The 20,377-nt window shown below is 37.4% G+C and overlaps 1 protein-coding gene across 2 annotated transcripts in view; it reads right to left on the bottom strand.

Moving 5' to 3' along the window:
• The window catches only part of LOC134647777 (nephrin), a 514,499-nt gene that overhangs the window by 342,920 nt on the left and 151,202 nt on the right, over positions 1-20,377 (bottom strand). The gene's annotated exons all lie outside the window — the stretch shown is intronic.

Raw genomic sequence — 20,377 nt, 5'->3', positions numbered from 1 at the left:
TTATTAGACTGCCGGCTTATAATTATGTCACTAATATTAGCACTTTTTCCCAAGTCTTATTGCATTTGTTCATCTTTGATTCTAAAGTTTCGACACAGAAATCATCGATCGTGGTCGGAGATACTAAAGTCTCAACCATCTTGCAATATTGACAAATAGGTAAACATATTTGAACTATACATACCTACTAAATGGTTTGTTATGTTACTGTCAATTTGGTTTAAATTTTAATCTTAATTTATTTATGTCCAAGCAGTCGGGTTAATTTTTTTGAATGTTAGGTTTTCCTGGGGATATCACTTTCATCCTTTCTAATCCTTAAAATTTATATATGATAACATTTTATAAAATTCTTAGAAAAATGAATGCAAATCGTGTCCACAGAAAAAAAATATTTTACGGAACGTTTTGACCCTATTATATAATTACATAATTTCAAAACGTTAAACGTAAGTTGAGAATGATTCTGGTGTATTATAATGCATAAGAATTAAAATTTCCTTAAAAAAAAAACAGTCCCCGTACCTACTACGAACACATTACGGCCAAACATATTTTTCTGCACACAAATCATTGTTACTCCACAACTATGACAAAAGTACAAATAAATCTTCAGCCAACCACCGTTATTAACATAAGTCCTAACATGAATACTTGACTCAGTAATTACTGTTGGAGAACCGCCAACTTTAAATAGGATTTAGTCGGTACAAAATAGGCACTAAATATGTTCCTAAACGGGAACGGAGGGCTTTAGCGAGACATTATGAACTGAACTGTTCTAAAGTCTGAATGGGTACGGACTGCATATATTATCTGCAAATTTTGAATGTATATGTTGTTTGTTGTATGTATATGTTGTGCCTAATAGCTAAAAGTGCGAACAAATCTGCAAAACACGCAGCTCATGAAGCTCCCTCACTCCACGCGCGCTGCCTATTGTGCTTACTAGGGGCCCGATTCGGATTTTGTAATAGACATCTATTAGATATCTTTTAGACATCGCCAAGATACGATCTAACCTGTCAAATTTGACATTTCCGCGATTCTGGAGATACTCTTGAACGATTTCCACAAGATATTACTAATTCACATCTAATAGATATCTAACACGATCTATCGTATAAGTGACATTGGTTGCCCGAATTGGACTGCAAAAGAGAACTAGTTGAAATCTAAACTATAACATATCTAGAATGGATCTAGTACATGTCGTCTCTTGTGAATATCTTGAAGTTCAAATACGGCAGTAGGTAATTTTACGTAACTGTGGAATGAACTGTCGCCTGCGGTATTTCCGAACCGATACGACCTTCAATCAAGAAAAGACCGTATTGTTGCAGGTGATTCATCTGCTCCTATCATTAAAAAAATACTACTGAGCAGTCAGCGATCCTATACTCTCTGCGAAAGAAAATTGACCAGGATAATATTATTGTCCCTTTCACTATTGTAGTATCTCCTTTACGACCATGCAAGCATGAATGAGAAATTTTACGACCGCGATCATCGTTTGTTTTGGGAATGGCCAGGCTCATTTGCAGCGGTCGCGGCACGTTCGACAGATCTGATCTGGACGTACAGTCGCCATCAGATATATCGGAGCGGCCAAGGTGTTCACAATATTCGAACACGCACTCTAACGCCCTGACAATAGAGACGTGTTCAGATATTTGTGAGCGCCTTAGCCGCTCCGATATATCTGATGGCGACTGTACCTTAAAACGCAGAAGGTAAATTCTGATTCTAACCTTAAAAGTGTCATTCGAAATCAACTACAGTTGCGACATTACTGCTGTGCCGTTGATTCCAGCGCTGTATCTGTCTGCGTCAAGGACGCAGCATTAATATTGCAACAGTAATGCAGCTGCAGTTGTCATTTGAACGTCACCTTATCATCCAATAGCAGTCGAATAGCAAATCTTTATAGACGCCAATCAATATTGATTTAATTAAGGTATTGCAGTGCAACAAGATACTTGATTTAGATCTCAAGTAATGAGGTGTCAAGTGATCAAGTGATTTACTAATTGGTCAGACGATACCAGGTCCATATTATCTGCATACCTGGCGTGATTAATTGAGTAGGTTTAAGCTAGTAGCGCTAGACTAAGGTGTATGACTTCCAAACCTCAGGGCCCGGGTCAAATCCGGAACTCAGGCCGCGTAGCCAACATACCAATCGTAGCGAGCGAATATCACTGTCACAATAATATGGAAGAGCTTAAAGCAACACAGAAGAGAGACGGCATTCGCACTATTTGCCATCTGCCTAGGTACAAGATCAACTGATCTAGCGCGGGTAATAAAACTAGTTGCGCTCGGATTTTAAACTAGACCGAGTCCAGACGCGCGAATATTTTTTTTACATGTAATACGTTTAATTACATTTAAACACAATTATTATATTTTAGTCTCATGTAATTGCTCGATTTATCGATTTTGCTCGCACAGTACAAATTGCGGATCGGTCGAGCGACAAATCTGACTTCTCATCTCTCAGAAAACAATAAAATTCTTTGACGAAAATGTGTTAGTGTGCGTGTTGTGACATTTGTGATTCGTCCGTACACAGAAACAGATCGAGGTGTGCAAGATTTGTCTGTGTAGGGTGTCATTATCTATTATGTATTTGTGTCGTCATTACAGATTGGATTTTGTACGTAAGTGAAGTGCGACTGTGTGCAGGTTCCCCCCGCGAAAAATGGCAGAATGATTTGAATGTCAAGATATCGCTTGGGCCTATCCCTTCCGACGTGTCGGAAGCCCGTGTTGATCGAAGTGGAAGAGTGATAGAGAGAGACACAAAGCGTTTTGTTGTCGTAGCGATAGCGATTGTCACTTTGGCTAGGCCGGCTGAACAGAATTGCTTTTCGATGAAATTGTGATGGGTAAGGCTCAATGGTTTTATTTTATTTTTCATTTCTTTTTGGCTCGAATTTTAAAATAAATAGGTACCTTTCATACTACAAAGAGTTTTAGAGCAGAATAAATGAATTTGGTGTGTATTGTTATTACGAAATGAAAGTTTGTCTCTATTTTATTTCTTTACTAAACATTTCGGCTGAATTGCTTTTCAATGAAACATTTATTTTAGGCCAATTAACGAATTTTACCTAACATTTAAAAAAAAGTCAACTGTAGCCAAGACACATCCATTCATGCAAAAAAACTGCCAATATCAAAAGAAATTGTAGCGTAGACTTTTTAAATACAGATCCGGCAAAAAGACGATTTATCGGGCTATTTACTGGGATGAAATAATTAGCTACATCGTCTCTTAGAAAAGGTCGTAAGTGAAAAGAATTCTCTATACAAAATCACCCTTTTATTTAAGCAAAGCAGTAGTCGTCCGCAAAGAGCAGAGTAATTAATACTTACTTAATTAGAGCGCAGTTTTTGTTACAAAAAGGACGATGAAGCGTTATTTTTTTCTTTGGAGATACGATCTTTTTTATTCCATTTAACGTAACGTACCGTGAGATGATGCTGGCTTATTAAATCTTCGACAATGACTAATAATTAATAAGGTCCTTCAATTCTCCTTTGCTGTGAATCTGAATGTAAAAAATATCTGCGACTTATATAATATGTGTCTTTTTATGAGCTCGACTATCCCTGATCAAAGGATATGTCATGGGATTCTGAACGTCGGAGGTATAATTAAATATAAGTCTGAACTCGTATAGAACTAAAAATGCGATAAGATGGGGATGGACCCTGTTTTAGAAAGTCTTGTCTTTTCAAGGTCATTCGACTGTTCTCTGCAAGCAAAAGTTTGTCCAAATTATTATTTTTCTTGCGCCACACGTTGTCAGCAAAAGACAGCCATGCCTGCATGGATGACGCACTTTTTTATTGCAAAAAGGATGTTAATTTACGGTAATTTAAATTCTAATGTATTTGGACGGCACCTCCGCGACCTGACTATGTGGATGTAGGATCCTAACATACGATATCGGAGCGGGCATGGTGATAATGCTCTTACAACCTAGTAAGCAACAACACTGTTACTAAAACGATTCAACTCTCTCATTTACTGTAGTTTGGCACGAGTACCTTTAGCCAAACTGGGCAACCGTAACATAAAAAGGCACCAAAACAGCAAATCGCCCGTAATACAGACGGCCATTCAAATTATGCGGAATCGGAGGTACAAACCGCTTATTCCATACAATATTCCGCTTCCGCTGAACTGTTAATTTCTTCAGGCGAACAAAATGCATAAAATGCCAGTAATATTGCGTTAGTTAAAATTATACGGGCAGTACGTTTCGTGTGCTTGGGCACTTGGCTGCTGAATTCTAAGCAATTACAAACTGACGTAACTACGCAGCCATGCTATTCAAAAAGAGAATTAAATCCTTTAACAAAAGGTCGCTTTTTGATTAGCACGATATACTACTTATACTGTATTTTAAACTAATATTTTAGTTAGGTAAAGTCTGAATAGACGTATGTTTAAAAGACTTAAATATTTAAAAGTACTTTTTAGAACGGTCCGGAACGGTTTTAGAACGGTCGTGTAATTTGGCAAGTTGATTTCGTGTCGCAGGCCAGTTTTGGGCGGATGGTAAGAAATGACGTATGTTTCATATAAAATACTAGGCAGTTACAATATTTTGATGGTATAAAAGCGGCGTAAATGTTTCAAATGGCGGTGTTCGACAAATGCTTTTCGCTTTTATCGTCTGTATGGCGAATTGGTACAACGCCGTTACTATCAAATGAATAGTGTACATACCTATCTAAGTTATTGGTACTATCCAAGACTTTGTAAAACATAGATACTAAGTATACAGATTGATTATTATTTAATTTGAATATTCGTGCATTGATATTATCAAACTCAAGATAGTTTAAAGTCATACTAATACATACCTATAGGTAGTCAGGAACACAAAAAAATATTTCCATATTTATTTCAGTATACCTACAAATTAATATTCATCTTTTCTTATTACCTATTCATCTTTGCTACACTCGTTTTTGAACGCCTGAGTTTGTCTCTTCCTCTAACGGTGGGATCCATTAATAGGTTGTATAGACTCAGCGCATCAATTATGCAACGCATTTAACTCTATGTGGAGTATTACTTATCATTGAACATATTGCCCCAATAAAGAAGAACATTAGGAAATAACTCCAAATTTAAACAGCAGTAAAACACTAAATAATCTGCACTGGTTTTACCATTTTTTCTCATACCCCTTTAGCTAATAGTTTCTGAGTTTATAACGTTTTTCTTTTACACCACTCAGCTATTAAATAAAAATACCTGTGCGCGAATAAAAGCTTTGAAACCGAGAAACCACGTAATTTGTGACTCGAACGGTGTTTAGGCGCCATTTTTATTTCAATTAGGAGTATAAAGACTGCGCATTAGCTTAGTATGTATACGGTGCTATCGAAAAATAAAGTTGCCATGAATTATTAAGGAGGTTTTAAAAGAAACGGTTTAATTCTTTGAACGATAACTTTTAAAGATGTTGTGAATTGTGCTGCTTTCAGTCATTGAGATCACTATTTTGTATTTACAGATAATGTAAAACAGACAATTTTAAAACGTTAATCCATGGAAAGATTGTAAAAATGAAAAAGTTGTGGCGTCTACCGTTGAGTCCAAATTGTTTACACTTTCGCACCTCACTCTATTGTAATTTGGAATACTATGTTACCCTTTAAATATCCCTGGACCCCGAAACGAACGAGTTTAATATAAAATGTACACGTCGATTTACATTCGGCCGGGCTGATCCGTCAAACCCCGCCGGCGTTAACCTATTTGATTAGACTTTGCGGTAAACTTGCAGGTAATACAAGGGTTAACATAAGTGCTTGTCAGTTGTACATTTTGTACAAGTTTCAAGCCCATGTAAACAGGAAGATGTATTTTAATTGTAATAACAGGTCATGAACTTGATCTGAATTTGTTGTTTAAGAAAGAAAATACATTTGTTTCACGCCACAGCAACAAACAGGGCAATTCGAACGTGCACCTGACATTAAACCGATATTTGAATAATATTGGAATCTGCTGTCATTCGCACGATCATTTTGCTCTGACTTCTCTGTACATGATTTAGTGCGACTGACACGCCCCCGCGACAGCTAACTGATACATAATTCCAATATGATTCAAATATTTACATTTTTACACCAAACGGTACCTTAAGTGTAAGGCCTGAGTGGACGCTCGAAGCGGAGCCTTCGGCGGGGCGTGCAGCGTGGCGTCGAGCTCCCAAGGGATTTGAGCAGCGTGCACTAAGGCCGCTCATATACGCTTGCATTTGTTTGACATGCACGCCGCACGCCCCGCCCCGCTGCACGCTCATGTTGTCAACGCTCTGCTCAGAGCGTCCACTCAGGCCTTACACTTATGCTTACCTTGACAGCACACCAGCAAATACATGAAATACTTAATATATAATTTTCAACCGCTACAAGATCAATCAGAAGAATACAAAATGTATGAATACTCTATTATAAGTGTTCATTACCATTCCATTAATCATAGCTTCATAAATCATGTCATTTCTCCGATATGATTCCATACAATCATAACACTGTCAGTGTGTTTGTTTCAATCCATTACTCGCTTAGTTTGTTGCAGCTACATCAATCTCTACTTGACATCTAACCTGGATATTGACAGTTAATGGTAGTTTACAATACACTCTAGGCATTATCTATCATTTGGCATATTGAAATTTATTGAAGTCTATCCATCACGGTATTTCTATATTATGTTTAAGAATATTCCTAGTATTTTTACTAATAATATAGCTGAGGTGATTATGATTGATTTCGTTGTCAAACAAAACATATTTTGTAAGGCTAAAAGACTTATTCAAATTAAAGGACATGATAGCAGAATTAAAATTTTAGCATTTTGTAGAAGTAAACAGTAACCAAAATTTTGCCTGCTACATGTAAAGTGTCATTCTATGGAACTTGCTAACTATGTAAAAAAAAGTCACTAGTAAATTCATATTTTTGACAGTTTCAATATGTATTTAATTACACAAACGGGTCTACCGCAATATAATTTAATTGTTTTTACCTTTCCGTGATCACAGCTGGTGCAACTCAGCTGAAACGTCGGAATTAAAGGTAAAAACAATTAAATTATATCGCGGTAGACCCGTTTGTGTAATTAAATATATGTACAAAACGCGAGGGTTTAAAGTTTTAATATGCCGCCATATTCATTACATAGTAAGTTCCATAAAATTACATTTTATATTAGGTATTTGATTACAAATAATATTATTGTAATCAAATAAAATGAAATTATAGAGAGGTATTAAACCTGAAAAATACTTAGCAATGTAATAGTAAGGGTAGACCCGGTTAAAATCATACATATATGAAACATGTAAAATTGGCCCTATAAAAAACCCTTTTTAGACTTAAAACTGAAGTGTCCTGCAACACCCGGTGACACCATTAACCCACTTCTCATCAAAGCAGTCCTAGCCTCATTATGCGAGCACAAAGCGGGTCGAGTCATACGACTCATACATTTTCCATTAAGTCGGCGTCTGCTTAGCACATCCATTACGAATAATTGCCCTGTCCGCGGCCGTGTGGGACCGGGATAGTAGGGACGGGACACTACTTGGAGCTTGGTTATATTAGCAAAAACTTAAATTATTATCTTAGAGATACCTATGTACTAATAACAAAATATCATGACAGCGAGACAATAGAAAAAAGTCTCAGGTGTATTGAAATCAAAATAGAACGTTCAGAAAAAAACATTGCTCATTCATTACAGCTTACCTACTGCCTTTAATTTATAGATTTGAATATAACTTTTTTATGCCATCATAGCATAAAAATAATGTAAGTAAATCTTAATAGCCTGTTTTGTTTATCAAACCCGTTGTCAATGTTGAAAATAGGGATTGAAGTTCGGCATCAATCCCTATGCCCAACTACATCAACGGTGAAGTTAGGGTTCCCTGCGGCAGATAGTTTTGCCAACCCCAGTTTTCAATGAATTGCAACATTGATAACAGGGTTCGTTGATTATTCCCTTATTTTTCAATCGTTCAAACAAATACTGTTCACCCGCTCTACCGCGCCATTGGCACCGGGGTGACTTCTCGATTAATGAAATACGGACGTGTCCGGACAAATTGACTCGCGGCCGGCGCGGGTGCGGTTTAAATATTTACCGGGCGTTGTCCGGCCGATCGCTGGCGAATATACAAATGTGTACAATGACTGTAATTATGGCAGGAATTAAATGTGGCGCGATATTTTAATGCTTGATTAATTTATATGAGGCAATTAATGTAACTTGATAAATTATTTACAATAGTTAATTGGTATTAGATAATGTATGTACATACCTACGGTTTATTATTACGCACAGTCCTTCCTTCCTCCTCGCGTTGTCCCGGCATTTTGGCCACGGCTCATGGGAGCCTGGGGTCCGCTTGGCAACTAATCCCAGGAATTGGCGTAGGCACTAGTTTTTACGAAAGCGACTGCCATCTGACCTTCCAACCCAGAGGGTAAACTAGGCCTTATTGGGATTAGTCCGGTTTCCTCACGATGTTTTCCTTCACCGAAAAGCGACTGGTAAATATCAAATAATATTTCGTACATAAGTTCCGAAAAACTCATTGGTACGAGCCGGGGTTTGAACCCGCGACCTCCGGATTGCAAGTCGCACGCTCTTACCGCTAGGCCACCAGCGCTCCTTACGCACAGTCATATCATAGTGTATAGGTAATCAAAGAAAATATAACTATAGGATTTTTTAAGTGTAAATAAATAAAGTTAATGTATGTATTTTTTAATAATTTAATAATGTTTCAAGTTCCTAATACATGTTTTAAAAAGATTTTGCGATTACGAAGTTTGTTTCATTTTTTTTATCGAATAAAGCATAATAGGGCGTTATTTTGTTGTCCCCTACACTTTGTTTTCAAATTTGGGATTTTTTATGTTATTTCTACTCAGAATCACGAGCTCTTTCTATCCTAATAGGAGAAAAAAAGTGTCCCAAAATTTCCATACATTTTTCGATCTTTCCATTCCGCGACCGCCATACAAAGTCTATGAAAAATGGTGACGTAATGGAAATAAAAACCTTAGGACTCTTTTTTTCTCCTATTAGGATAGAAAGAGCTCGTGATTCTGAGTAGAAATAACATAAAAAATCCCAAATTTGAAAAAAAAAGTCTAGGGGACAACAAAAAAAAACGCCTAATAGCTTGACCGCACTTCTCTTTAACCCTTAATCAAATAACGGGAAATTAATTCCCACTTCGTTCTAATTTACGAAATATTTTTTATCTTTTTAATGGCAGCACTCAGCGATACCAACCATACAGATTTAAAATCTTAGTAACATTTTGAATTTGAAAAATGACAACACTTTTCTAATGGCCGCCATTTGTGACCATATGTCAAAGTCAATGTCAGTTGTCGTGATTTTTTTTGCAATAACAACAATTTTTTTGGTGTTTTGAGCTTAAGTGCGTAAAAAAATCTCTGGTAAGTGCATACACTGAATACTATCATAAACTAGACTTATTTTCCCTGTGTTTTGCTTGAAAATAATTGTGATATGTAATAATATGAAATAGCCAAGATTTTAAGGTTTTAGTAAGTGGGAAATTAATTCCCATTGTTTGTTCCTGAATTTACGATTAACAAAAAAAATGGTAGGTTTTATCAAGTGGGAAATTATTTCCCAATGTTTGTTCTACACCTAAAAATTTTAATTTGTTTCCATATATACAAATATATGCCCGTTTATCTGTTACACAAAAAAATCCGAGTCTTCTTTTTTCTTTTTTAATTTTTGAAGATAACGTTAAAAAATCATACTTGAATTCCAAGCAAAGCCGGGGGGAGCTACTACTAACTAGTAAAAAGTTCATAACCGTATCGGACAATGGGAAACTATTTCCCACTTATTCAAAATTTTGCTATTCCATAACGGATAACGGGAAATTATTTCCCACCGCAAAACCCCCCTTTCCCCCACTTAAATTTTTTAAATATATTTTTTCGTAATCTACGCACCCAAATTACCTAAAAACCATTATTAGTTTTCAAAAATCTCATAAAAAGTGTTCCGTTTGATTAAGGGCAGCAATAGCATAAATAGCATAATAGCATAAAGTTTAAAAAAAAACACCACGTAACTGTGTACCCAGCGAATTAAGTTAAACATAAGCGTAGCGCAAATACCCATAACTAATCCTATAACTATAAAGCACAAAACCCCGTTCAAATTAAGCCAAGTGTAAAAATCCTTAGTTCATCGTTAGTTTCCTTCCCGCGGGCGTCGACTTACCGCTAATTCCATAAAAGCATTTGCCTTGTAGTTGTCAAAAGTTATTAGCTCCAACCTTTTCCTTGCCCTGCTATGCCGTAACCATTCCTATTACTGTTTTTCTGTGTATGTTTGGAGCCACGGGCACTCCAGTGGGTGAGCCTTTGTATTTATTTCCGTACAGCCTTGCGTTTCTCCATCAATCATGGCGCGCTACGTAAGGTCAAATATTAGATTCCTTTATACACGATACTCACATATATTTGATGGCTGACTTTTGACGAAGCATCACACTAATGTCGTTGTGACCTGTTATTAAGTTTGTTCTTGGTATTGACTGGATTTGAAATGATTTGTGGATGTACCTGAAATTAAAGAAAATTCATGTTAGAAACTTGAATATGAGTACTTATTTGTCTAAATAACAAAGGAACATTTATTGCAAAAACTTAAATATAAATACAAACTAAAAATATAAAAAATAAATACTTACTAAAACCCGTCCCGGGCTGTCCCTGACGCAAAGGTGCCCATCACGCTCGCTGCGTTGCCGCGTTGTATTGCGATGGACAGCCTTTGCATCAGGAAGAACCCGGAGCGGGGGTCAAGGCCCCTTTCACTCAGGCGACGACCCAGCTCGCGGAGGAAGGTCTTACCCTCCGCGCACCAGCAACCTGAGGTCTCCACGGCGAGGGGAACGAACAGATACCCGCTCAGCGCCGAGTATTTATCTTTTTTAAGGGACGCCGCGTGCTCAGCAGCCGCTCCTGCAGACCGCATTGTGCGGCTAATATGCGAGGCGGCAAATTGTCTAAATTAATTGCATATTTAATTAATTATTTTTCATCTGCCATAGAAAGTAAATCGGTTTACAGTGTTTCGAGTTAATTTTACAGTTAGAACCAACATCTACACCGGGGCTAGTTGTTTGTATAGAGGTCACTAATAGTGTACCTATTTTCAAATATTTCAACTAGTTACATATTTCGGTAAGTACCTTAAAATTAATAAAGTTCTAGGCTTATACATTTGTTGAAATAGTATGCAGATACACAGTACCTATGGGGTGCGGGATATAATATGTTATATCACGCTATCATATTTCAGTTCCACTGTGATTAATTAAATACCTACAAAATAACGAGTACATAAATAGAAAATGTTATTGATCTCCTGTACATAGGGGCTTTACTATAATTTTATAGCAATGAAAGTAGGACCATAATAAAGCCCGAAATGTTCACAACACTGTAAAAACTCCCACAAAAACATAAGCACATTGCCCGAGACAGGCCATTGTCCCTTGTATGTAAAAAGCGATGAAAACCACACAAAAACCCTCACGAAAAGCCCTCAAATCGAGAAAAATATAAAACCTCATACGGGACGTCTCTCTCCGGTATAAATAGCGACGCAATCAGGGCGCGAAGTGGTAAAGCGTTTTTTTATGTGGTACGTTACGTGACGAATACAAAGATGGCGGACGGAAGTGACCGGACGCCGGAATTGGACGGAGACGGAGGCGTCTCCGACTAATTCTCTCGGGACCACCTTTTATCTTTAATGAGGGCCAGTTTTTGCCAAACTGAGCCCTTAGGTGCGAGTTTACTGGCCCGCTTGGTACTTTTTCATTTTTGCGGGGTTTTCCTTAAACGTCAAGGTTTTTCCGGTTTAAAAGGAGGATTTTTGGGAGAATGCTTTTAGCAAAATGGAAAATAAGAGAAATTTAAATAATTTCAGAGTTGTAGTGAATTTAAGCATAAAATTAATATACTCTAAAAACGAAGTAGGCACGTACAAGAACAGTTTCAAGCACGGCTCTGTATGTTGTGTATACGATAAGAATATTAATGATGATGATGATGAGACAAACAGCCAAACAGAGAGAAGATAGGCTATTTAGGGCCACTTGCACCATCCCACTAACTCGGGGTTAAGCGGTTAAACCGTTAACTTAGTGTCAAATTGTACTGGTAACCATGGTAATTCCAGGTTTAACCGGTTACCCCAGGTTTAGTGGAATGGCGCTTAGAGACTATTTATTTAACCTCTCTAGATTAACTGGATTATAACATTGAAGCATTGATAATCCTACGCGTAAACATCCCTACCACATAGCGTAGGTGGATTGGATGTCAAAGAGAAATAACTACTTCAGCAATAAATAGTTTCAAAAACAACTTGATTAAGTACAGTCAACGTCAAAGATCGATCTAGCCTTGTCGGTAGTGACCCTGCATACAAAGCCGATTGGTCCTAGCACAGTCTATAATAAATAATTTTTAAGAAAAAAAAACCGACTTCTATGCGGCCTGGTGAAAGATTATTGTAGACGGTGCGCTATGTAGAAAAGGAGGTAAAACCACCCACTTTTCTAGTAGCATTTCGTTTCTGTAAGGCTCGCAGTTCTAACCTAACCTAACCCACTTTTGTTCAGTTCTGTGAGGATAGCAGTTCAAACCTAACCTAACCCACATAACGGCGTATGCGGTGCGGTGTACGGGGGTTTGAGCGGGAGGGGTTTGGCCTCATCATACTTTATACCTACATTTTATGGTAGGTAATCGTAGTGGTTTATTTAGTTTAAGTATCATAGTGGTTTTCCGGGTCAAGGTCCGGGTCTGAGTCCGAGTCCGGGTCCGAGTTCGGGTCAGAGTCCGGGTCCGAGTCCGGGTCTGAGTCCAGGTCCGAGTCCGAGTCCAGTTCCGGGTCCGGGTCCGAACCGGATCCGGGTACGAGTCCGGATCTGAATCCGAGTCCGGGTCCCAGTCCAAGTCAAAGTCGAAATTCGAAATCACCAAACGTGTACTATGCGTCGTTGAAGAGTTCTGTTCTGATCATCATCAGCAGTTCCAGTTCATGAAATGCGACAGTTTTTAATGTTAATGCTTTATTTTATGATGAAAATACAGAAAATTCTATACGTGTGCCTTTAAGATTTGAGGAGTTCCCTCGATTCCTCATGGATCCCATGTTCAGAACTTGAGCTTGACATAAATATTTAAATATGGCTTAAAAACCTAACTTGCTTAACAAACATAACGAAGAGGAAAAATCGCCAAACGCGAGCTATGCGTCGTTAAAGAGTTTCGTTCTGGTCATCATCAGCAGTTACACTTCCTCAAATGTTACTTTTTTGAATGTATATGCTTGATTTGTTAATAAAAACACAACAATCACCATATGTATGCCTTTAAGATTTGAGAAGTTCCCTCGATTCCTTATGGATCCCATGATCAGAACTCGAGCTTGACAGAAATGTGTCTTAAAAACTAAACTTGCTTAACAAACATAACGAAGAGGACAAATCGCCAAACGTGAACTATGGGTCGTTGAAGAGTTCTGTTCTGATCATCATCAGCAGTTCCACTTCATCAAATGCGACAGTTTTTAATAAAAATGCTTAATTTTCTGATGAAAATACAAAAATCTCTATACGCACGTCTTTAAGATTTGAGGAGTTCCCTCGATTCCTCATGGATCCCATCATCAGAACTCGAGCTTGACAAAAATGTGGCTTAAAAACTTAACTTACTTAACAAACATAACGAAGAGGACAAATCGCCAAACGTGAACTACGCGTCGTTGAAGAGTTCCATTCTGATCATCATCTGCAGTTCCACTTCATCAAATGTCACTTTTTTGAATGTATATGCTTGATTTGTTGATAAAAACACAAAAATCACTATATGTATGCCTTTAAGATTTGAGGAGTTCTCTCGATTCCTCATGGATCCCATCATCAGAACTGGGTTTTGACAAAAACGGGACCAATCTGTATGCATATACATACAATCATAAAAAGAATTTTCAAAATCGGTCCAGTAATGACGGAGATATAGAGTAACAAACATAAAAAAAAAATAAAAAAAAAAAAACATACAACCGAATTGATAACCTACTTCTTTGAGATTTGGAAGTCGGTTAAAAAGCGGCCAGTTGCGAGTCGGACTCGCCCATGAAGGGTTCCATAGTTAGGAGATTTATGACGTATTAAAAAAAAAACTACTTACTAGATCTCGTTCAAACCAATTTTCGGTGGAAGTTTGCATGGTAATGTACATCATATATTTTTTTTAGTTTTATCATTCTCTTATTTTAGAAGTTACAGGGGGGGGGGGGGACACAGATTTTACCACTTTGGAAGTGTCTCTCGCGCAAACTATTCAGTTTAGAAAAAAATGATATTAGAAACCTCAATATCATTTTTGAAGACCTATCCATAAATACCCCACACGTATGGGTTTGATGAAAGAAAATGTTTGAGTTTCAGTGCTAAGTATGGGGAACCCCCAAAATTTATTGTTTTTTTCTATGTTTGTGTGAAAATCTTAATGCGGTTCACAGAATACATCTACTTACCAAGTTTCAACAGTATAGTTCTAATTATAGTCTCGGAAAAAAGTGGCTGTGACATACGGACGGACATACAGACAGACAGACATGACGAATCCATAAGGGTTCCGTTTTTTGCTATTTGGCTACGGAACCCTAACAATACAGTCATTCGACGAAGCCGTCTAGACAGGGCAATCGTGCGGGGTGCGAGGGGCGAGGGGTGGATCGCGCGCACCCGAGCTGCATACATCGCCATTGATAGCAGCTCGGTACTACTTACAGGTCTAGCGTGTCTTATTTGAAATATTTGTAATGTTTGGGCAGTTGTGTAAAAGTCGTGTCGGCATTTACGCAAACATCAAAGGCGTCGGTCCACTGTTACTTTTTACACTGTGGTCCTGGGTTCGAGTCCGAATAGATACTTGTTTCTGAGTCATGGGTGTTTTCTTCATATTTAGGTATTTGTTTATAATATTTATAATTGTCTGAGATCTCAGGAATTATAAGCCTTCTTGAGCTTTACTTACTTTGGGGATTAATAAATTTGTGTAAGGATCCCAACACATTATTTAAAATACATTTATAATTATGTTTACAGTTTTGAGCCTTACTTCTTTCTTTGCAATACGAAGAAAAATGTAAAAATATATTTGACGTCGACTGTACAACATCAAAGCAATTTTTCCCTGTTATTTGAAAGAAATGTCAAAATAACAAATCAGTAGTGTACGTTCCTACTCCTCCCACATATATAATTATTTATAATTAGAAAGAATTATGGACGGAATACCGCAATACTTCAAGAATGGGACTACAATCGGAATAGATAATAATAGGTACCAATAAGTTTATTATTCTTTTAATGAACGGTTAAAAGCGCCCTGGTTTCTAAAAATAGCAAACAATACAGTTTTAGATTATGTTAACATAAAACTTTGTTTTTTTTTTCATAATTTGTAAGTAGGTAAACAACTTATGCATTTATGTTTTATATGATATAAGCAATAGCATTCGTTTAAAACGATAATTATCATCAAACCAGAAGCAAAGCCTCATCTGTCATTTAACGTCGAAAACATAAGGAACTAAGGAAATACAATTTAATGGATATAATGATCTATTTCTATATCTATGTCTAATCGTTCAGAGAATTGATATTACTGGATGCTAGTAAGGAATTCTCCGAAAACTAGTCAGGGAAAACCTTGAAATAAACCGGGAAAAGCTTATATTAAGGCCTCTCAAAGCAGAATCCTACTAGGGATTGCTCCCGGTACTGAGTTTGTATGGCGAGAACCGGGAATTCCCGGGAATTCCCGGTTCTCGCCATACAAACTCAGTACCGGGAGCAATCCCTAAATCCTACGCATTCGTAATTATAATAAATTATAATTCATTTTCATCACTACTAGAAACTAGGTCAAAAATGTAGATGTCCCGATATATCAAAATCAATGTTGCTACCTGGATCTTTGACATTTGCGGCAGCAATACAGATGGCAGTAAAGTCGAGCTGCAATACTGCTGCAGTCTGAATCCGGGCGAACCTTTTAAACATAATATATAGCAAAAAAACCTGGCTAATATAAATTAACTAAGCTTTATGCTTCGTGAATTCTTGCCTAATGGCTGGATGCCGTGCACCACCGACTGCTCATTACACTACCCGCTAAATTATTTTAAACGGCGTCGTATTAGGCGGCTCACGAATTAGCGCCATTCCGATAATCGCAGCCGATCCCAAGACGCCCTAAATACCATTAATACCCAACATGAACAAAAGTACCAAGATTTATTGCGAATGAATACGCCTAGTGAGAGAGGCGTGACGCGTTTACGCACACCATTAAACAAAGGATTAGGGATACTCTGGAATATTTACTTTTGTATATATAAAAATGTGTTTAATTAAAGCCATGTCACGCAACTATCGTTATTAACACTAAATAAATGAGCCATTCATTCCGCGTCAGCCCAAGTGGCAAACAAAACGTCCTCCCCGCACAATATACATTGTCTCGCGCGCGGCTCAAACATCCGTCCTCTAGCTAAGAGCGAGCAATGGAGTTTGTTAAAAACAATGGCGTGAAGGGGATGCGCGTACGGATGAGTCGTTTAGAACGGCCGAAGCGCCGCCTATTACGCGGTCGCTTCGCAAAATTGATGTGTGTAAACGAATTAAGCGAGCGGTGTAACACGCTCGCGTGGATTTGGCCCGCGCGCCGACCGCTTCTGGTAAACGGTCTCGTCGAGGACGCTCATTCATCCAGTTCTCCGCTTTTATGTTCGCCTTTGCTGAAACGTGTACGAAGCCGTTGCATAACTAAAGTTCGGTACACTTTCACGGTTCGCGCGAAGAATATTAAACAGGAAACTATCCTTATACTCATGGAAACAGAACTGAAAATTTGATGCTAGGATATTGGATATCACGCGTCAAAACTTTGCTCAGACGAGAAATGTGTGATAGAGTTCACTTAAGAAGAAGTTTATGCCCGCTCCGTACTAGATGAGATATCCAGATGCAGATGCTTCCTGTGTGTGGAAATAGGGATAACCAGACGGAAGCGGTTTGGATTGGATTCCTACTAGTTTTTATAACACGATCTGATTTACTCAGTTGTATTTCCATTTCCATTTGTATATTTGCATGAATAGAATTGTTATGCACATAAAATGGAAAATGTTTATTCACGAATAAAGCCATAAAACATAGTATTAATGCGCATCAATAAAGCTGGCTAGTTTAAAATACATATCATATGCAAATAAATAAAGCGCTTTTAAATATAATTTTTAATTATATTAATGCAAGCTGTTTGTTTAACTCAAGTGTATTTTGCTTATTATCGGATTACATATCGGTAACGCAAATATTTCGCCCAGTATTTTATTTATATCGGACCGCAGAGCAAATAAATTGCAATCAGCACAATTAAAAATAAATAAAGCGTTACGTGGCCGCAGGCTTATGATTATTGTGATGTACGTACGCCTTTGTTTTAACGTTAGTGATGCAACGAATACAAATACGAATATTTGTATTCGGTGAATATCAGCGTTTTTACGAGGATTCGTATTCGCCAAAAATATTCGTTAAATTTCTAACCTTAAAATTAAAATATACCTTATAGCATCACTTTTTTGTCCGCCTGACTATACATCTGTCATGATCTAATCTTTTTTGAATGAATGAATAAATGAAATCGTTTATTTCAGGCAACTAGTGTAAAAATAACAACACCTTGAAGATATTTATCCATTTATTTTCTTGTCTTCTTCCAATTCACAATAATCTCTTCTCTTGACAACCGCCTGCTAGCACGACTCAACAACCAAAGAGAGCTGTCCGCCAAGTGTCTTTCTTTTTATACCCAACCAATAACAGTCTTCAATTTCAAACTACCCTTAACTTTAAAAACTTATTAAGTAGGTATGCTAGGTCTTATTTCAAACTACCCGTAACTTTAAAAACGAATTAAATAGGTATGCTAAATACCAAAAACCCTACACTCGTCCATCCTGACTCCGTGTATGTCCTCATACACGTGCCAGGTGGAAACCCTACACTTGGCCGACAGACTACGTATACTACTTAACAGTGGATACACTAATCGCATAGGATACGAAACAGTTTCAATCAGGCATCAGCAAGTCAAAATCTCAAAAACATCATCTAAATAACCTTTCGTATGCCTGCCACACAATTTGGACTAGAATTTACAGTTTCAAGGTTATTAATTCAGTGGTAAATTTTGACTAAAGCATACGAAGGGTTAAAATTGTTACTCTTCTGCCGGAGACATCCTGCTGGAGACGGCTCGCACCGGACTCGCACCGGACTCTGGCGGCGCGAGGCGGGCTCCTGCTGGAGACGGCTCGCACCGGACTCGCACCGGACTCTGGCGGCGCGAGGCGGGCTCCTGCTGGAGACGGCTCGCACCGGACTCTGGCGGCGCGAGGCGAGCTCCTGCTGGAGACGGCTCGCATCGGACTCAGGCGGCGCGAGGCGGGGGACGCCGGTAGAGGTGCGGCGCTCAACTTGCTAAAAATATCCAACATTGGGTTAATAATCACAACAATGTACACCTTGACTAGTAATTCAGGGTAACAGATCATTAATTGCCATTTATTATTCGTTTTTCATGAGTAATGATCATCTCTATCTGCAGGTAGATAGTACACGAACCAATTCAATTCTCGTGACTGAAGCACTATCAATCTTCCTGCCATATATAATATGAACCAGTTCAAATCTTTTCTAAAATGGTAGTACTCAGCTGTGTCAGCACACGAATCAAATCAAATTTTCGTGGCTTCAACATCATTTTCCATTATCATGTCAAGAAATCTTCAATTATAAACCTCACTCTTGAAACAGGAATATTTCCCGAGAACCTTTCAGTAACTTTAACCCTGACTATAATTTATAAAATATTACTTATGATGAATAACAGCGATAATTAAGTAATTATTGTGTACAACTTGACCTATTATGTTCCCATTATCAATGCATTAATCATCTGGTACTAAAAACCTATACCTAATAGCTCCCCTCCCAATGTTTTCAGAGAAGGTCGTATATTCTAGCTTGTTAGGATTTATACAAGCTGACAAAGTACTTAGTCCATCAATTGCAAGACGCGTTGGGATTTTCAGACTATTAGATTTTTTTTTATAATATGCATATTGTTTTATGAAAGACTTGAACAGTATATTAATTCACTAAACGTTTTTACAGCATACCAAATCCCGCAGTTCGGGAATAAACATAGCACCTAAATAGGCGTGTTTCCGCAGAAAAAGGACGAGTAATATTTTCTCTACACGTTGAATTAAATAAATTATACGTTTCAAATGTTACATGGCAGACATAAACGATAGAACTGCAAAACCCTGATGTTTTACCTATCCGTACCTTCCGACTTGTTCTAGAATACAATCAAAAATGTATACCATGGAATCGCATATTTTGTAACTGAAATATGGTATCATTTAACTACTGGGGTGATTACGACGACGTTGTAATTATGTTTAGGTTGTAAGAAAACTGCCCACGCAACATGTATCACCAATATCCACTCAGAGATTTCTTCAAGGAAATACTTGCGTTAATTGAGATCTACATACAGCTTCGCCTTTTTGTAAACATAAAATATTAAGAATAAATCTTTTAATTACGATTTGCGCACTAGTATAAATATAATTATCAAATTTCAAGTTCGGCAATAAGTAAAAGTATAAAAGTGAATTCTTTACCGCAATACGTGTCTTTAATAACCTCCCAGTTGAAATTAATATCTCTTATTATTAAATTATCTCTTTTAAAAACTGCCTCAATGGTAATCTACTATTATTTGACGAGTTTTTTATAGTTCATGCATTATTTAATATATCAGCTTATCTAGTAATGAGATAATGTTTATTATTGTACATCTATTTTTATCAAGTCTTAATTTAAACATAATATTTAAACATAATAATATAACCAATAAGAGGCCATCAATCCTAATCGATCTCGGTTTAATTGTGGTGAGTTCTACAGGTTCAACCATGCACTCTTCATTATCGCTTATATTAAAATCATCATATTAAAATCATTTCAATGTAATGCTGCAACATTAACTGCAGTAACCTATGAATTAAAAATATGATTCAATAATTCAATGATTCAATAATTCAATAATTCAACGATTCTACAATTCAATAATTCAACGATTCTACAATTCAATAATTCAA

This window comes from Cydia amplana, chromosome 5 (genome assembly GCF_948474715.1).
Source record: "Cydia amplana chromosome 5, ilCydAmpl1.1, whole genome shotgun sequence".
In the NCBI taxonomy this organism is placed as follows: domain Eukaryota; kingdom Metazoa; phylum Arthropoda; class Insecta; order Lepidoptera; family Tortricidae; genus Cydia; species Cydia amplana.
This window is presented reverse-complemented; position numbering and strand designations above follow the sequence as displayed.